We start from the raw sequence: 17,778 nt of genomic DNA, 5'->3' as shown, positions 1-17,778 counted from the left end.
ATGTGTCTACTACCCAAGCATCTCTTTTACATGCTCTGAAAAGGAGTGGAATGGGAGAAAGTGTTGAATCACAGATATTGTCCTTGGTGAAACACCGTCTCACCCACAAATTGCTTCTAACACTAATAGCAACACTGAACAGACAAGAATCTGTGGGAAGAGTGAGTCAGTGGAAATGACATATTTATATAGCACCCCTCAGCACTGGATTATGGCATCCCTGCTTCCATGGGATGCTGTCCTAGAGGTCCTGCTGCACTCCAGACCTTGAGGATGTACTCAGTCTTGAAGCTCTGCTTAATCTTGTCCTTTCCAAGTATAGCAGCTGGTCAAAGTGTTCCTTACAACAGAATCCCTGGTGGCTCATTTCCACTGACCTCCAAACAGGCCAGACTTCAGCTGTGGTTTGTGATGCTATGTGACCACAGAACAAGAGAGCTGCAGCATAAGTCTAACCTGCCTGCAAGTAATCTTACTTCTGTAGAAGGTGTTTCCACCAGGGCAGAATGGAAAAAAGACTCCATACCTTCCCACACCCCTTTCACCATGTGATTTCAGGAAACTGCTCCCTCGTGATAAAAAGTTCCTGCAATAATGCACCCCGAGGTGTTGGGTTTTAAGCTTTTCCAGAGAACAAGATGTGTCCTGCTTCAAGAGTACTCACCAGGGTGCAGCTTGCCAAGTGCTGGGATTCAGACTCAGAGAATTGATTTATTTTTTCTTTTTTTTTTTTTAATTTTTTTTTCTTTTTTTTTTCTTTTTCCTAAATTGAGCTGGATCAAGTCTTCATAAGAAAAGAGTATCTTGACACAGCCTAGAGAGAAAAAAGATAATGCCAGTTGTGTGTTAACTTTTCAACTGGCATGTATTTGTTGTTCAGAGCTGGTATTAGAGGGATGTGATCTCTCTGGTGCCAGAGAGGTTCATGCAACTGTCACTGTAATCATTTGAGTTAGGCAATGCATATCTCCGTTTAAATCGTGCTTCACATGTGGACTTAGAGTATTGAAAGCATTTAGGATTTCAATCCACACTTCCTCTTTCAAGTCAAGGCTTCTTTCAGCTTCACCAAATACTTTTGAGTGACTTCTTAAGGCAATTGAACCGAGTGGATACAATTTCCAGCATGCAGAACAGTACAAAGGCTGCACCCTGATCCTCATTCCCCACCCAGTCTTGCTCTGAGCATGGCAGTGCCTGCATCCTTCCTTCCCTGAGCCCTCACAGCACCAGAAATGGTCTGGAGGACCATCTGCTCTGCTTCCCTGCATCCTTCCAAAATGTTTCCCAGCTTCGTGTGTCCTGGAGTCTGCTTTAATTAGGAAAAAAAAAAACTGAGGTGCCCCTCCAGTGTCCTGGTTGCTGGTGAATGCAGCACCATGAGGAAGGGAGCTTCTGACTGGGGAAAACTCCTGACAAAAAGAGCTGCTCCAAACAAATACCAGGCAATGCCCCCATTTTGTCAGGCCACAGAGCTTCCCTGGTTTCTGCTGGCTGGAGCCATATGAATCCTCTCACTTTCAGCAGCAGGATGGGGTTTTTCTCAGCTGTTGAAGTATTCCACTTAAATATATGGACTCCTAACAGAGTTGCTTCTCCACTACAAAAGTGAGAAGTAGCAGAGTCTATCTGAAGTCAACTGCCTGCAATCATGTTTCTCTTTGAGAAAAATCTCATTTTTTCCAGAGGGCTCCCCTAGCCTGGAAGCCTGGAGATAAGGAGGGGAAGATAAAGGTTGTGCTGCAGGGTTGTTTGCATTGGAAGAGACAATAAAGTTGATGATAGTAAATGCTGAGTGTATGAGACTGAATGGATGAATGGAAAATTACTGAGATATTATATGCTGCTTTATCTTGGGAACTGAAGTGAATGTGATTTCTAGCCCAGCATGATGTGATACTGGCTGAGCTGCATCCGAAGATACACAGGAGGAGCCCTGGCCTCCCCTGCCTGCCAGCCCCCTGCTCTTCTCAGGGCTCCTCCTTTCCAACAGCTTCAGGGCATGGTCAGAGAGTAGCCTGAGGAGTGGCAAATCTACCAGGAACCACCCAGCTGTCAGGAATCCTGTCCTACCTGTGCCACCCCTAGGAAAATCACACAGCCCTGTTCCTCACTTTCCTTTGATTTTTATCTGCGTCCTTTGGGGTTCTGAGCCTTCATCTGCCCATCAGTCACTCCATGTTAATTTATTTTTTTTCAGGGCTAACAGCACTTCCCTTCCCACAGCCCTGTTGTGTAGATAAATTGGGGATGCCTGAGGGTGTGCACTCCAAGCCTTTCTGGCAGAGTAAACCCCAGACCAGCACTGGGAGTTGGCCACTGGGGCAGCAGAACAAGAGGCTGTACTGCTCTTAAAACAACATCCAAACCAACAAATGAGTGAGACACTTCTCTGCCATCTGAAGCCTTCCTAACCCTTTCCCAGTGCTCACAGCTGCCAGAAAAAGTCTTCATGGAGCACTGAGCCAATTGAATGGAGGCACAGTGACACTTTCTGTCCTCCAGCCTGTGGGTTTTCTGTTGCACTAGAAACCTCTGTGACAGTAGGATGAATTCTTAAATGCAGGATTTGCAAAAATGGAAGGTTGCTGATGTACCTGAACTTAGGGTGGAGCCTCTATCATTCTTTTCTATTTTTCCCTTCCTATCTTCTTCTCCCTCTCCATTTCATTGAGAAGGGCAGGACTGGGATGAGGCTGCATGTGGGGAAGCACACACAAAGCCCAAAGGATGCACCTGAGTCCCTTCCAGGGAGCTGAGTGCAGCCTGTGGGTCACCTGTGCCCAACATCCAGGATGGCTGGCTAATGGGGGCTAATGGAATGGTCTGTGATGAGCTCAACAGCAGCCTGTACCCTTCTTTCCGAAACTGCTGCAGAAACACAATGGACACTGCAAGGATTACAGCTTTGGTTTGCTTTACATGTGGTGCTTCCAAATGAAAGCCCTTGAAGCATTAGGAGAATGGAAAGGGTAGAAATAAATGTATGGGCTACATTCCTCTGAGATACAAAGCAACTGACACCACCAGGAAATAACTTGCCCCATTGCCTTCTAATCTGAATCAAATCAAATTTTTTTTCCTTTTTTTTTTTTTTTTTTTCTCTGAAAGGCACATCCTTTCTAGAGATAGGTACAGAGTTTTTCTGATGTCAATTTCAGAGCTCTGGAGGGAATTCCCAGTTTACCCTCTGGACTCTGAGAAAACAGCTCCTGTTTCCAGGATGGACTGGAAAATGGAGACAACTTATCAGGAATGCTGGTCTTCTCCGTGCTTTGGTCAATGGTGCAGAGTCTTCTTGCTCGATATGCTGTTTCCTCACAAGCTTGGAATCTGCCTTTAAAAAGGACAAAAACTATACAGATGTGCATTCCAGGCATCATTCCCACAAGAAAGGACAGTGGCCAAATTAGTCTGGATTTACACCAGCACTGCAGGTCAGCCCAGATGAGAATTGAGCTCAGCAGCCATCCAGGAGCCCGGCCCCACTGTCCCAATGTCACTGCTGCTTTTGGACCAACTCAGTATGAACAGGGTGGGGAAGAGTCCTGGAGACACCACGAGCCCACATTCTCCTCTGCAGCAGCTGCTGCCTCAGTGTCCCATTTCCAGGAGGTCTGGAAGGAGGCTTTAGAAGGGCTTGGTTAGTCTTCAGTCCATGGGAAGGAGGTTACCCTGTATTTTCACATTTCACACATAACTGAAAGGCTGGGAAAAGGTTCCAAAGCCTCAGTTAACATGCAAGGGGCAGCACTTGTACTCCAAGGTCTCACACTACAGTTCCATGACCCATGTGAGGGTGTTTCTTATTACAGGCTGCCCTGCATATTGACCCTGCAAACTGGAGATTATATATACATGAACACATGTGTGTCTGTGTGTGTGTGTATATATATATATATATACCCACATCTTACAGAGATTGCTGGGTCAGAGCCTTCACTGGCATAAACACATGCAGGTCCAATAGGGCCAGATGGTGTATGCCAGAAAACAAGGCTCTGTGTGACTGTGGAAAAATCTCACTGGGATTGTCTATGACATTCTACTGCATGTCACATTGTTAGTGAAACTGAGCATAACTCATCCTAAATAATCCATCCACATCACTGCTCAGAAAACCAGTATGGGACTGATAAATATTCTTTTCCTGAGCCCCAAATCTGTGCCAGGGAATGCTGGCCATGCATGATTCCCTGTCCTGTCTCCCCAGTTCACCAGGGAAGGACTCCCTCCACAAGGCTGGAGAGGAGACAAGCTCTGCCTTGGAGTTCAAATCTCTCCTGGTCTGAGCATGGCCAAATTACCCAGGAGCAATGTCCAGCACTCACAGATTAATTTCCCATGACTCACAATATAATAATTCCTGCTGTAATTAATGGTATGACTCCCAGAGTTGTGCTTCTAGGATTCACCACCTGAAATCTGAGGAGAACTGCAAGGGCTTGACTGGATGTGTGGATTGCAGGGCGTCTCCCAGGGATCTCTTGTCCATAGAGCAGAAAGTACCCACTTCTCAGCTACAAATATTCCAGTCCAGAAGTGTGGTGGATTTCCTGTTTGCAGAGTTCCCAGATGTTTGCTTTAAAATTCACTCCAGCCCGAATGTTCAGGCTGGTGAACTTGTTCGCTGAACCGTTTCCAGAAAATGAATGCAAAAATGGGGCTGGGACAGGAGTGACAGGCATGGTTTATTAGTTCACCCTGTGTGAGTCAAATGCATGCAGATACTGTCTGGGATTTGACCAACCATGATTGGAAAACTTGTAGGAACCAAATGGAGATGGTAGAGGAAATCCTGTCATTCATTGTTTTAGTCTTACTGATGTCACTTTTATGTCCCTTTTATCCCTTGTCTCATCCAAGGCTTCCAGAGAGAAAGTTGTGACTGACAGCTTTGGTCAGACAACCAGACATGACGTGCAAGAGGTCAATTCATCCTCTGTTTGTCAGAGAGGAAGAGATTTATTTGCTGTAGGTACATCCGGCTTTGAGTTCTTTGCGATGCTCTTTGTTTATGCAAACCAGTCAGCCAGGGCCACAGGGGTCAAGATCTACATCCCAAGTAGGAAATCGGTGCTCAGAAATAGCAGCCCTGGGAGTTCATGAGATGAAGGTCCCTCCAGGCTCCTTTTCCACTGTGCCCCATGGAAGGAAAAACAAAAGCCCTGTCTTTCTACAGGAGGGCCTATTTATGGCTTTAGCTTGAAAAACCAAGCTTTATCAATTTCAACAAAATGATTTTGGGGTAGATACACAGAGGAGGTGATTGATAACTATTAGCTACCCACTTTCTTCAAATGAAAATTCCAAGCACTTTAGAACATGTTGTGTTTTGATAAATTTTGCCATACCAGCCCCTTTTGCAAAAACATTTGGGGATTGAGACAATGAGTCCCTATTTGCTGTTCAAACACAGAATAAAGGTCAGGTTTGTGCCCCAAAGAACACAGACTCTTAATAAGCCTAATCAGGTGGCTTTCTCCCCTTGAGCTGCAGTTATGTGGTAACCATCAGAGGGTTTTATGAGCTGAAGGCTATCTCCACATGACATAAGACCTCTCTTTCTTTGCAAGTTAATTTTACTGCTTGTTTGCAGCTGTGGCTTCTTTCTTGTTTTCTTAACCCATTGCTGTTAAAAATTGAAAGTAGTTCAAGTCTCAGGTGAAATAACTTCCTCCAGTGACCCTGTTAATGACAGACCTCTGTACTTGCCTTGAAGCTGGTTGGTTTCCTTGTGCTGCCATCTACAGAGCAAGCAACAGGTAGTGCCTGGGGATTATTAACAGCCAGTTAATTGCAAATCATCCTCTCTAAATCTTCATGATCAGTGCCTTCCTCAGCTCTGTTAAGGACTGATGGCAACTTGGACTGCTGGTTTTCTCTTCCAAGACTGTCCTTGAAGTTACCACCATAAGACAAACTTATGGACATTCAAGTCTCCAACCTCAGAGCAGAGATCAAGAGCCAGACCTCAGCTCTAAGAGTTTTTGGACCATCCAGCAAGTTATCTCTTCCTGCCTTGTTCTTAGGTCATGCTTTCATTCTTCATTCTTGTCTGCACAAGACTTTTTTCTCTCCTTCAACCATGTGAGATTCTGAAATACTCCTGTAGCATCAATCCCCCTGTCTGGGGATGTTTTTCATTGTGGTACAAAGGAACTGGAGCCTCTGCCACTGCTGCATGATCTCAGTCACCTTGCTTCACCTTGGTGGCTCTCTGCACAGGATAGAGCTGTGACATCCTCCTGTAAACAAGGAAAGTGTTGCCTGGAGTCATCCTAAGTCTTTTTATTGATTTCAGTGAGTTCAGAGCTGAGTATTGTTCATGCCAGGCCTCAAGTAGTGGACAAAAAAAACTCCTTGAGACAATGAGGCTGACAGGAACTCACTTCTAGTGGTTCAAACATGGCAAAAAAAGTCCTTTAACGAATCCTGATGATACTTAAGCTGTGTCTGGAACCTCAATGTGCTGTGTGGACCTTCTTTTTCCAGAGAAGTAAAGAAAGTGAAGATGGGGAATGTACTGATTTATAATGTGCTGATAGCCTTACAAATTGATCCATCCTGAACACTCTGAAGGTCCTGTATGAAACCCTAACCCCTTTAGGTTTCTGCATAGAGTGACTGCAGCTGAATAGTCTGGATGCAAAGTGCATGGAATTGCCTGAGGTGTGGATTGCAGAGCAAGAAGCTCTGTCCCTAGGATGGAGCTGATGCCAGGTGTTCCCTTGCAGCAGTGAGAAGGAAGCACTCCCATGTGATGGACTCCTCCACCGTGTTGTGTTTGCTCCCTGGATGGTAGCAGGCAGGAAAGAGCCATGCTGGTGCAAGGTTATAGGTCCAGTGTGCAGACCAGTCTCAGGGCACACAGACACAGAAAAGCCAGACTGCTGGGAGGTTGCAGCAAGGTGATTTCTCCAGCCCTGCAGGAAACAATCATCCTTGGAAGGTGTTCAAGAAAGGTCTAGATGTGGTGCTTAGGGACATGGTTTAGTGGTGGGCTTGGCAGAGCTGGATGAATGGTTGGACTCAACAACCTCAGAGGTCTTTTCCAGCCGTAATGATTCCATGAAACAGTGGGGTTAACAAGTGCCAGCCCTTCTTGGGGTCTGCTGAGGTCTGGAGAGGGAATCATTGCAGTCCTGCAGACTCGTGACTGTGTCCTGTGCTAGCAGCAGGCAGCTCCCTCCTGCAGCTCGGCCCAGCCAGAGCCAACAAGGGCAGGGTGAGCTGCAGCCACTGGAGCTACCCTGGGAGAGCAGCGCTGTAAGGAACACGGTGTAATGAATGGACTGCAATGAATGCACTGCGATGAACGTCCTGTAAGGAAAACGCTGTGATGAACACGCTGTAAGGAACATGGTGTAATGAATGCACTGCGATGAACACGCTGCAATGAATGTGCTGTAAGGAACGTGCTGTAAGGAACGTGCTGTAAGGAACGCGCTGCAATGAATGCACTGCAATGAACTCGCTGTAATGAACGCACTGCGATGAACACACCGTAGTGAACGCACTATAAGGAACATGCTGTAATGAAGGCACTGCGATGATAGTGCTGTAATGAACGCACTGCAATGAACACACTGCAATGAACGCGCTGTGATGATAGTGCTGCAATAAACACGCTGCAATGAACACGCTGCAATGAACGCGCTGCGATGAACACACCGTAGTGAATGCACTGTGAGGAACACACTGTAATGAACATGCTGTAATGAACACACTGCAATGAATGCGCTGTGATGAATGCACTGCAATGAATGCACTGCAATGAACGTGCTGTGATGAACACACCATAGTGAATGCACTGTGAGGAACACACTGTAATGAGCATGCTGTAATGAACACACTGCAATGAATGCGCTGCAATGAACGCGCTGTGATGAACACACAGTAGTGAACGCACTGTAAGGAACATGCTGTAATGAACACACTGCAATGAATGCGCTGTGATGAACGCACTGCAATGAATGTGCTGCGATGAGCACACCGTAGTGAACACGCTGTAAGTAACATGCTGCAATGAACACTCTGTAGTGAATGCGCTGCAATGAACATGCCAGTACAGCAGCTCCACAACCCGCGGGGAGGCACGGCTGCGCTCTGCTCATGGCCCGGCTGAGCTTGCCAAAGCAGCTAAAGACACAACCTGCAGCTCCCCGAGCATGTTCGTGCAGCTCCGGGCTGTGTCCTGGCCGGGCAGGAGGGCACCAGGCAATAACTCGCATACCTGTGCTGGATTGTGCAAAACGCGGCTCCGAGCACCCTCCTGCCGTGTTGCTGCTTGTGTGCTGTGTTTATTGCTCCCTGCCCCAGCCGTGTGTGTGCTGGTATGCTCGGGGTGGAGTTCATCACAGGATTCCATGATTTATTTTCCTTCTCTTTGCTGGGGTTCCTGGAGCCTCTCGAGACACTTTTGAGGCTCTTAGAGGGAATTGCATTTTTGTGCCTCTGTCTGTTTTCTGTGTCTTTGGCTTCAGGGTCACTCTGTCATACCCACAAGGAAGAAAACTGCAAAAAGGAAGGTTTTTATGCAGCTGAGGCAAGGTCTTGGTGCTCAGTATCAGATCAGAAACCACCATAGGTTAGAAATTGTTTTTATTCCCAAAGACTGACATCCTGTGCATCAGCCTGCACTGACCAAGCACTCAGGCACAGGTATTGCTGAAAGACTTACTTGCACCATACAGACTGCTGGCCTCTCCTGTGGGACCCAAATCCATTGCAGAGCAGAGCCTAATGAGCGACAGCAGCCAGCCTGGCTCTTCAGTCTCAGCTCCACCTCCACATCCCACACAGTGCCTTAATTCCCCAGTGCCACCTGCGCCTCTCGGGCTGCTGGAGGCTCCGAGGCAGTGGTGACTCAGCTGCAGGCACAGTGGGTGCCTTGCAGGAGGCTGGGGGTACAGGCAAGCCCTCCTCCTTCCCTGCAGAGGACTCCCAGCTTTATTTAAAAACGCATGATTGATGGTAATAGCATACGCAGCTACCCGAAGGCTGCAAAACCCTGTAGGAAAAATGCCGTGGGATGAAGGGAATCCGTCTGCAGTGCAGGAACATCACGTTGAGCTACTGCCCTCTGCTGCTGTGCGGCCCCGGACAAGGAGGTGGCCGCATGGATGCGTCTAAACTTCTCACTGGAGGCTCCCAGAGGCTGCAGAGCCAAAGCTGACACAGCCTTCCATCCTGCCTTGCCTTAGGAGTGGGAAGCTTCTCCCGGGTTTTTATTCAGGATCAAAGCAAACAGATTTGTTCGGCTTGTCCTGAACGCTCGCTGTTAAGCTAGGCAGCCTACGAGGAAGCGCCTGTCATTTACGGAGATAAAAGGTTGCAATTTAATCACTAATTATCTCTTATCGTGCTTTGCTGGCCGGACACGAGCCAAAACGAACACAGGGCTGCCAGGACGTGCTGCACTGGTGCCTGGGAGGAGGGAGCCCCTGGGCACAGAGTCCTCTGAGCTTCTTGTCATGTGCCTGGTGCCCCTGCACACAACACACCATCCCCATCGGCCACGCATTAATGAAACACCACTCTCTAAACAGATCTTTGATCCCTTCTGCTATTGTGATCACTGTCTGAAGGCTAAAAAGAGCCAGGAGCAGGAGGGGAGCTGGCAGAGGTAATAGCAGGAGGAATGAAGTGCTCAGTGAACACCCAAGCCAGGCAGAGGAGCTCCTGCTGGGATGTCTCCAGGCCAAACTAAGGAGGAATGCCAAGGGGCAGAGGATACAGGGAATCCATTTAAGATAGAACAGCAGTGTCTCAGCAGCAGTACTAAAAGCAAAATCTGAAGCACAACCTGGCTTCTAATTTGGCTCCTGATGATGTCAGGAAGTAGCAGTTGCTGGATGTGGATGCAGGTTATCCCCAGCTCTAGCTGAGCTGATTGGCACACAAAAAGCAATGTCATGAAGTAGGTGGCAAATAGATGGCACTTCCCTGCTGTCATAGCTTGTCCTGTTGCTGCCCATACCAAGAGGTGTGATGACACTTTATACTCTTCCCTCTCTCCCTGAGTGAGTAAACAACATGAGAGCAACTCAGGGAAATAAAGTTAGCAAGGTCCCTCCTATTTGCCAGTGTGTGTTAACAGAAATGGTCTCTGCTCTACCCTGGGCTAAACCCCACATCCACCTCTACAGATTTTAAATAAAGTTTATAGCCCTAGGCTCAGCTTTTCTTCTCATTCTTGAAAGAAATAAGGATTTTAAAAGCCATCTGGGAAAATATGTCATCTTCTATGACAATAACCCATTGAATCAGCAAATTGTTTCTGTGGAATAGAAGAGTTTAGTTGAAGGGGCCTACAGAGATAATCTAATCCAAATGCATGTAAATTACCAAAATTAGACAAAAAATTTAATGGGACATGGTTCTCTAGAAATAGTGGGTGAAATGTCTGTCACTTCATGTTGAGCAGAGTGTACAACTACAATCAGCACCCAAAACAAAGATCACAGACTCTATCCCTGATGCTGCTGTTCTTTTCACTCCAGAAACATTATGCCCTAGATATACCATAATATTTTTTCAGCAAATTAGCAAAAAAAGTCTGCTTTAGTTAGCATATGAAATGCATTCTGCACACTGCTACTGTCAAAATTGTAACTGCATAATGAAATATAATTTGGGATGCAAAAATGGCATTTTAATATGCTCTACTCAGGGAGCTGAATTTGATATGTCATGCTAGCTTATTGGCAATTTACATTTCCCATTGGGCAAACTAAGAGACAAGTAGTCATGCTTTCCAGAAAGGTGTCAAGTCATACTCTGTCAAAAATATGCTTTTCTTGGCCGCACAGAAAAAATGTTAAATTTTGCAATGCATGTCTTAATTCAAAGAAGATAACTGGAGTCACATGCTTTAGAACAAAATTACCATAGTCAGGTGACTGCTAGAGGAGGCTGTCACCCTTGACCAAACTGGCAAAAAGTAGGAGTGATGTGCAAACTTTGCTCTGCTGCTCAGGGCGCCCCAGTTTGGGATCAGGCTTGGCCAGGGGCTGGTGTTGGAGCAGCAATTACTGGAGTTGCCCAAGACGCAAAGCCTTTGGAGTTACCATTCTTAGTAGGATGGATAGCATGTGGATAACTTTTACCAGCCTTTCCTTGCTGCTGAAAGCTGGGGAAATGGTTTCTCAGATGTGTGATTTAAAACCACGGTTTCTATTGACTGTCACACAGAGGAATAAGCCAGTTACATCTGAGTAGCTGCCAGAATAGATCCAGACAGCTGAGCTTATGACTAAACACTTATTTCCATGAAATATAGCCTGGTTTCTGAATCAGGACCCTGCTGCTTTAGAGAAGAGATGCTGTGCACAACAGCAGAAGTGCAAATGAGTCCAGCCACTGCCACCTCCATCCATAAGAACAGGTTGCAGGCACAGGGGTCTGTCCCTGGGCCATAGTAATATCTTAAACTAGGGCTGTTCTGCACTCCTTCAACCCCTGCAAGGACACCAAGCCATGCCTGAACCTCCCTTCAGCTGCAAAACACACTCAGGAAGGTCAAGGTGAAGTCAAGATTCATCCACCCCAGCAGCAAATGCCACACCCTGGCCATGGGGGGAGATTCCCCTTCCTGCAGCAACAACCACCTTCACTGATGGCATTTCCAACACCAAAATCCACTCACAGCACTTCATCCTGGTTGCCCACAGCCAATTAGCAACCTTCCTACCAGGATGTCATGCCACTTTATCTTTATTTGCAGACTATTCCAGACTCCAGAGCAGCCCTGCAGTGCCAGATGCTGGCCTAAAGAAACTTTTATCATCTGCTCACACAGGTTCTGAGGGCTTCACAGGGAATCCTCTGACTTCTCTTCTTGGGCTTGGAGCCTGAACTGACAAGTAACCTCTCCACACCTCCAATTTTTTGTTTCTGCCTGATTTCTGTTTTATTTTCAGCAAGGGATAAGAAAAGCCTGGTCCCTCCTACAGATCTGTGTCAGGCCATGCTCATCCTGAAGGTCCAAGTGGAATAATTTCTCAGGCCCTGGGATTACCCTCCAGGAGCCACAGTGACAGAGGATATTTCTGCCAAGAGAAAGGAGATTTCAAATTCCACCAGAGTATCTTACCTGGGAAAAGGGAATCTCTGAATCACAGCTCCTGCACTCCCTTTCTGTAATACCCCACCAAGAATGCTGGATCTCAGTGCTTGCACCAGGCTGGGCTGGGGCAGGGGGTGGTGAAGGTGTGGGAGGCACAAGTACTGCAGGGATGGCTCTCACTGTCCACCAGTATAAATCTCCTGGCTGGCAAGTGGGGCTTCTCGATGGAAAGCCCAGTGACAGCAAACCTCCCCAGGAGGAGCCCACCTGGCCTCTGACTTAGCCCAGCCACAAACAGACACTTCCAATGGCTCAGGCAATGTACACCACCCGCCTTTTGGAGTAAGTGGTGTGTTAGCAGGCACTCATTACCCTGATTGGTTTAGCATTGCACTTTGGCTGATGCACAAAAGCCTCACAGTGACACAAAGGTGCCAGTGTCACACTAGCTGCAGCTGAAACATTATATAGGCTAATGCAGGTAGAGGAGAGCATGGATCCCCTTGGAGGCTGGGACTGCCTGCCAATGCTGCAGCTTCACTCCAGCATCGTGGAGGATTTAGGATCACTTCTTTGGCCCAAGAGTCAAGCTGGAGTGTCTGCTGAAGGGTGGCCACATGTCTGGGGTGGGTGATAAGCATGGGGAAATGGCATAAGCACTGATGAAATGTGTGTGCACACTCACTGAACAGCAGTGGGCATTAGACTCAGGGCTGAGGCCAAAATGCAGAGGACACTCTTGGAACAGGTGACTCCTGGCCACCTCTTTCTGTGCTGCTGTAGGACACAGAGACTGGAACAGCCATCAGCAGCTCCATCAGCATCTGGACTAGCTGGGGTACCCTGGTGTACCATGTCCAATAGAGCCCTTCCTTATCTTCCCTGTTCCCCCTGGCTGTCCCTTTTCCAGTCTAATTTAACTGACATTTGTTGAGCTTTATCTTCTCCAACTGGACCACAAACTTTGTGTGTAGGTGCAGGAAACACAGAGGTGCAGTTCAAATTATGTTCTTTAATTCTGTTACAGAAAAGGACTTGGCTGGGGATTACATGGGGCAAAACCATGCAGGTGAGACTTTCTAATGCTGCCTCAAGGAGTGTAATTCCAAGGAAACTAATCCTGGCCCTGAGCTGTTGCCCAGAGGTGGGAGAAGCAGAAAAGCACGTTGCATGCAGCCTGTGTTCCTCTTCCAGGTTCCCTGCAGAGGGTGAGGCTCTCTGTTCCTCTGCAGTTTTCCTGAATAAAAGGTTGGAGCCAATGCATCCTTGCTGAGTGGAAGAATTTCTTCTGGAGCTTCTGTCTGTGTCTGTTCTGCAGTACCTGGGATCTGACAGCAAATTATGAAAAACCTCTGGGAAGAGGAGAGGAAATGAATTGTCACCAAATATATGTGAGAAAAGGAAGTCATTTTTCTCAGAAAATGGGGTATGTTGTCGCTCTGCAAGCCCAAGTGTACCTTTTCCAGTTAAGGAACTTTAATAGCAATGGGGAATTGTCCTCTCCCATCTGCAGAGCAGCACCTTTGGACTTCTCCTTTGTTAATGGAACTGAGATTTCCCAGCCCCCAGTGATGACTGGAGTATGTGGCCTGAGGAAAAATTCTTTATTCATGTGAAGACAACCCATCAGGTTCATTAAACTGAAGATTACATTGGCTGATGACAGAAAGAAATTAAATAAGGTTTTGTCTCTTTACTTCCTTATTTTTAATTGAATAATAGACAATTAATTTGATTGAAGCCAGTCATGTTAAACAGTTTCCTGGATATCACATTGAGAAATGCCTCATCCTGCAGGTTGCCCTGTCACTTCTTTATGGCAGTGATTTTGTGGCAGTCATTTTGAGACACTCACTAAAGTGTTGCTCCAAGATTGCCATGCCTTTACTTTTCTGGAGGGAGTGGTGGAAGGGAGGGTTTTTGGTTTTATTCCATATTTAAACCAGGCCTATGCATGGTGTAAAAGACAGTGTGCAAATGAGACAGCTCTGGTCCCAAGTAGGAGGGAAGAGGGACAAGACCCAGGCTGCTCATATGGAGAAGGTCCAGGATGAACATTGGCTGCACAGACACCACTCTCCTGTTTCTGTGCCCATGTTTGCCTGGGAAGTTTGCCTGGACACATGAAAGACTTCTTGGAGGAAAACAAGCTGAGCACTTTCCAGTCCAGATCTGCGGAGCCACAGGGGAGGGAAGATGCTCAGGGAAGGCTGATGAGTTATGGATGGGCAAGCCACTTCCTGGCCTCAGTGCTGATGCCCAGGCTGATCCAGCCTGGTTTGGAAATGCTCAGGAGCTGCTGCAGGGACAGAGGTGAGGCAGCTGCCCCTGCCCCTCCAGCAGGCAGAACGTGCAATTCTGTTTTGCTCCGAGCACGCATAGTTTGTGTGGGTGTAGATTTACATTTCGTTAAGAAAAATGATATAAGGGGGCTGGTTTCAACTAGCCTGCAGTTTTATTATTTGCAAGGGCCCTTGCTTTCTTGTGCTGCTTTACGTAACTGCCTTACACATCTGCAAAGTATGTAAAGAATTTCCACTGTTGGGGAAAAAGAGAAAAGGGAACAATATTTCTGAAAGGTACTGTATCTCCTGGGAGGATTCAACAAGGAATTTTTGGCTCCCAGCAGGCAAGAAAACAGCAAGGACCATGGGGCTGTCCTCTAGGGCCAACTTTCCCTAGGTGTTTGGGATAGTAGATCACATTTCCAGGGACAACCACATGCTCAAGAACACAGTTGATAACAGATTGGGTTCAGGAAAAAAATGTTAAATGAGATGGGCTCAGTGGGAATACAGGCAGTAGGAAAGTGGGACATGCATCTTGGTCCCAGGGAGAAACAGTGGTGCAAGAAAATACATGAAATTAAGAAATGCATAGAGCTCAGGGAGCAGGAGAGATGTTGCCATGAGCAGTCTCTGAGTGGCTGCAGAGCTACAGAGAGCTGAGCTGAAGGCTGCATTTTTGTCTGACATCACTTAGGAGACGTGAACAAGCACACTCCTTTCATGCTTGTTATTTTGCCCTATCTGATAGTGCAGTGTATGTACATGTAAGGCTGTGGGGGAAAAAAAAAAAAAAAAGCAAAAATATTATGAATGCCTCCAAGAAGGATTGGAATGAATGAAAAATGTCTGAAGCTGTTCAAGTGCAAAGTCTAGTGAATCAGCCCATCCACTTTTCTTTGACTTCTGAGTCTGGGTAGACTCAAACCACAAAGAAAAGAGGAAACAAAGGTGGAGCAGACATCGAGAAAGATCTTTCTGAAACTTGGCATTAAAATGTAAGAGCTCCCAATCACTGCTCAGCCTACGCATTGTGAAGCAATTGGAAAGGACTGGAAAATCACTGCACAGGGCCCTGAGATGCAGGGGGGGTTTGCTTGTTTCTTTGCTTCAGGAGCTGCTCAAGAGTTGTATGACTTCTGAGAAATTGTCACCAAGTTCCTCTTTCACTGCAGTCTCCCTTAAAACAACCTGAAAAAACTACAGGAAATGTGAATGCTCAATTCAATTCTGTAGCTCTGCTTCTTCTTTGTATTCACTTGTCCTCTTTTGGAGGTATGACACCAGTTCAAACAGTCTCCTGCATTTTTATAGTCAGGAATAAGTCAGGAATAGAAACTTCAAACTTTGGTAGACAGAGTTTCTAAGTTTCCTTCTTTTGGACATAATCTCTCAGGTAGCTCCTATGATCAGGTACTTTGGCCTTTCTCCTGTTTGATCCTCTCCTCTTTCCTTCTGAAACCTTTACCAGCCAGCAGGAATATTTGCATCATCAGTCTGTCTCAGGTCTTTTTACAGCTGCCCAGCTCCATTGCATCTGCTCCTTATCACTCCTCATTACTTATTCATATTTTTATACTCTATAGGAGTCAAAGAATGCTACCACAAACCTACCCAGACAGAGGAACACTCCATCATCTGAGGTCCTTACAATTGAAGTGGTCAAGACAGATGGACACCTGGGGTGCAGAAGGACTGACCACTGTGCTTACACCCCTCAACTCAAACACAGGCTCCTCCTTGTCCCTTCTGAGGTTTCTCCTCAATGTGACACGAGCAACACCTCTTGCTCCTGGCCAGGAGCTCTGTCAGGCTCTTCTGCATGGGAGCTCCATCCCAGGAGTGTGGTGTAACTTATTTACCTTTCAAAAATCATTTGCAGGGCACAGTTTTTGCCATTTGACCCCCGTGTCACACAGCCTTGCCCCATTGTGCACATATTCTATTCTTCTGCCAAGAAAATGGCAATTTTTCTTCACTGAAGGGATAAAAGCAAAAATTTTCTCCCAGAGACAAAGGTGAACTTTTGTTGTCCTTTTTTTTGCCCCTTTTTGTAATGCTGGCACCAAGACAATTCACTGTGTTTTACTTTCTTTCCTCTGTATGTGTGAATTTTTATATAATTTTTTTTTTTGCACAGCTCCAAAGGAAAAGGATTTCTCAGCCTTAACATCCTGTCCATTTCTGCATACTTTTGAATGCTCTTTATTAAAAGCCAGCTATTTATACACAGGAACAAAGTACATTCCACTAACCCCTTGTGGCATAACTCCACATGCTGACTGCTAAGCCCTGGAAAGGTGCATTGAATGTATGACAGAGAGCTTTTTATAGGGATTGAATACCCACTGTACATCAGCTCAGGAATACCCTTTCAAAATTCTCTTTGCTATCATGTCTTTGGAAATATGAAAGGCAGACCTTTCAACAACCTCATTCCCTCTGAGTCTAATCTTGATTGTGTTGAGAGGGATAGGTGCCAGATAACTGTATCTGTGGAAATGAAGATAAGAGGGCTGTGCATATCATAAGCAGTTGTACTACTTGAATTATGGCCTTGGACAGATGCAGTGACAATAACAGGACAGCACTAATAGGTGAGTGGTTCATTTACCTGCCTGGTATCTTTCAAAGACATCAAATTGCACTTCATTACTGGAAAATTCCTCAGGACATAAAATGAGTCAAGAACAAGTGTGTTATCTCAAAATCACCCCTCTGACTATGCAGCACAGTGGGCATCTCACAAGGGGAGGTTAACCTAAGTGATGCCTCTGTGCAGCTCACAAAAGGGACTGGGGCTGAAAACAAGATGTCAAAGCAACCTTTCAGCTGAAGAATAGAAGGATCCTTCAGAGAATATTTGGGTGTTTTGGGTCTGTCTACTGCTGGAATACCTTTAAGACAAAAGGTTGGTGCCCAAAGTGCAATTCAACATTTTTGCTTTGATTGTCACCTTTTTCATATTCCCATCAAAGGATACATGATGCCCCCTCCAGTTCACAGCTGATACCTTGGTTTCAAAACCCACTGAACTGCACTTATAATCTTGCTGAAAGCTTCTTCCACCTGCCTGCCCCAAAAGTGTTTTACTGTATGCACAGCTGTGACTGCAGTTCCATCTGGCATTCACCCACCTGAGTGTTTTCTCTGAGATTTTAGGTAAAGAAAAGCTGCCCACACAACTGTGTCTTCACAGAGCATCAGGGCCCTGATCCCCAGGAGGGCAATTCTGGTGAGACTGCATCATGATTTTCACTGCCATGAGGAACAGGGAGGCACAGCAATGTCATTTGAAGTCCACTCTCTAAGGACAGAGGCTGGATGCCATCCCACCTCATCTGTAGAGACTCTGATCGATGCATTGCCCAGCTTTTGTAGTTCCTCCTCACACTGTGCTGGCACAGACTGTTTCAGAAAGCC

The sequence above is a fragment of the Erithacus rubecula genome (assembly GCF_903797595.1).
Source record: "Erithacus rubecula genome assembly, chromosome: 6".
In the NCBI taxonomy this organism is placed as follows: Eukaryota; Metazoa; Chordata; class Aves; order Passeriformes; family Muscicapidae; genus Erithacus; species Erithacus rubecula.
This window is presented reverse-complemented; position numbering follows the sequence as displayed.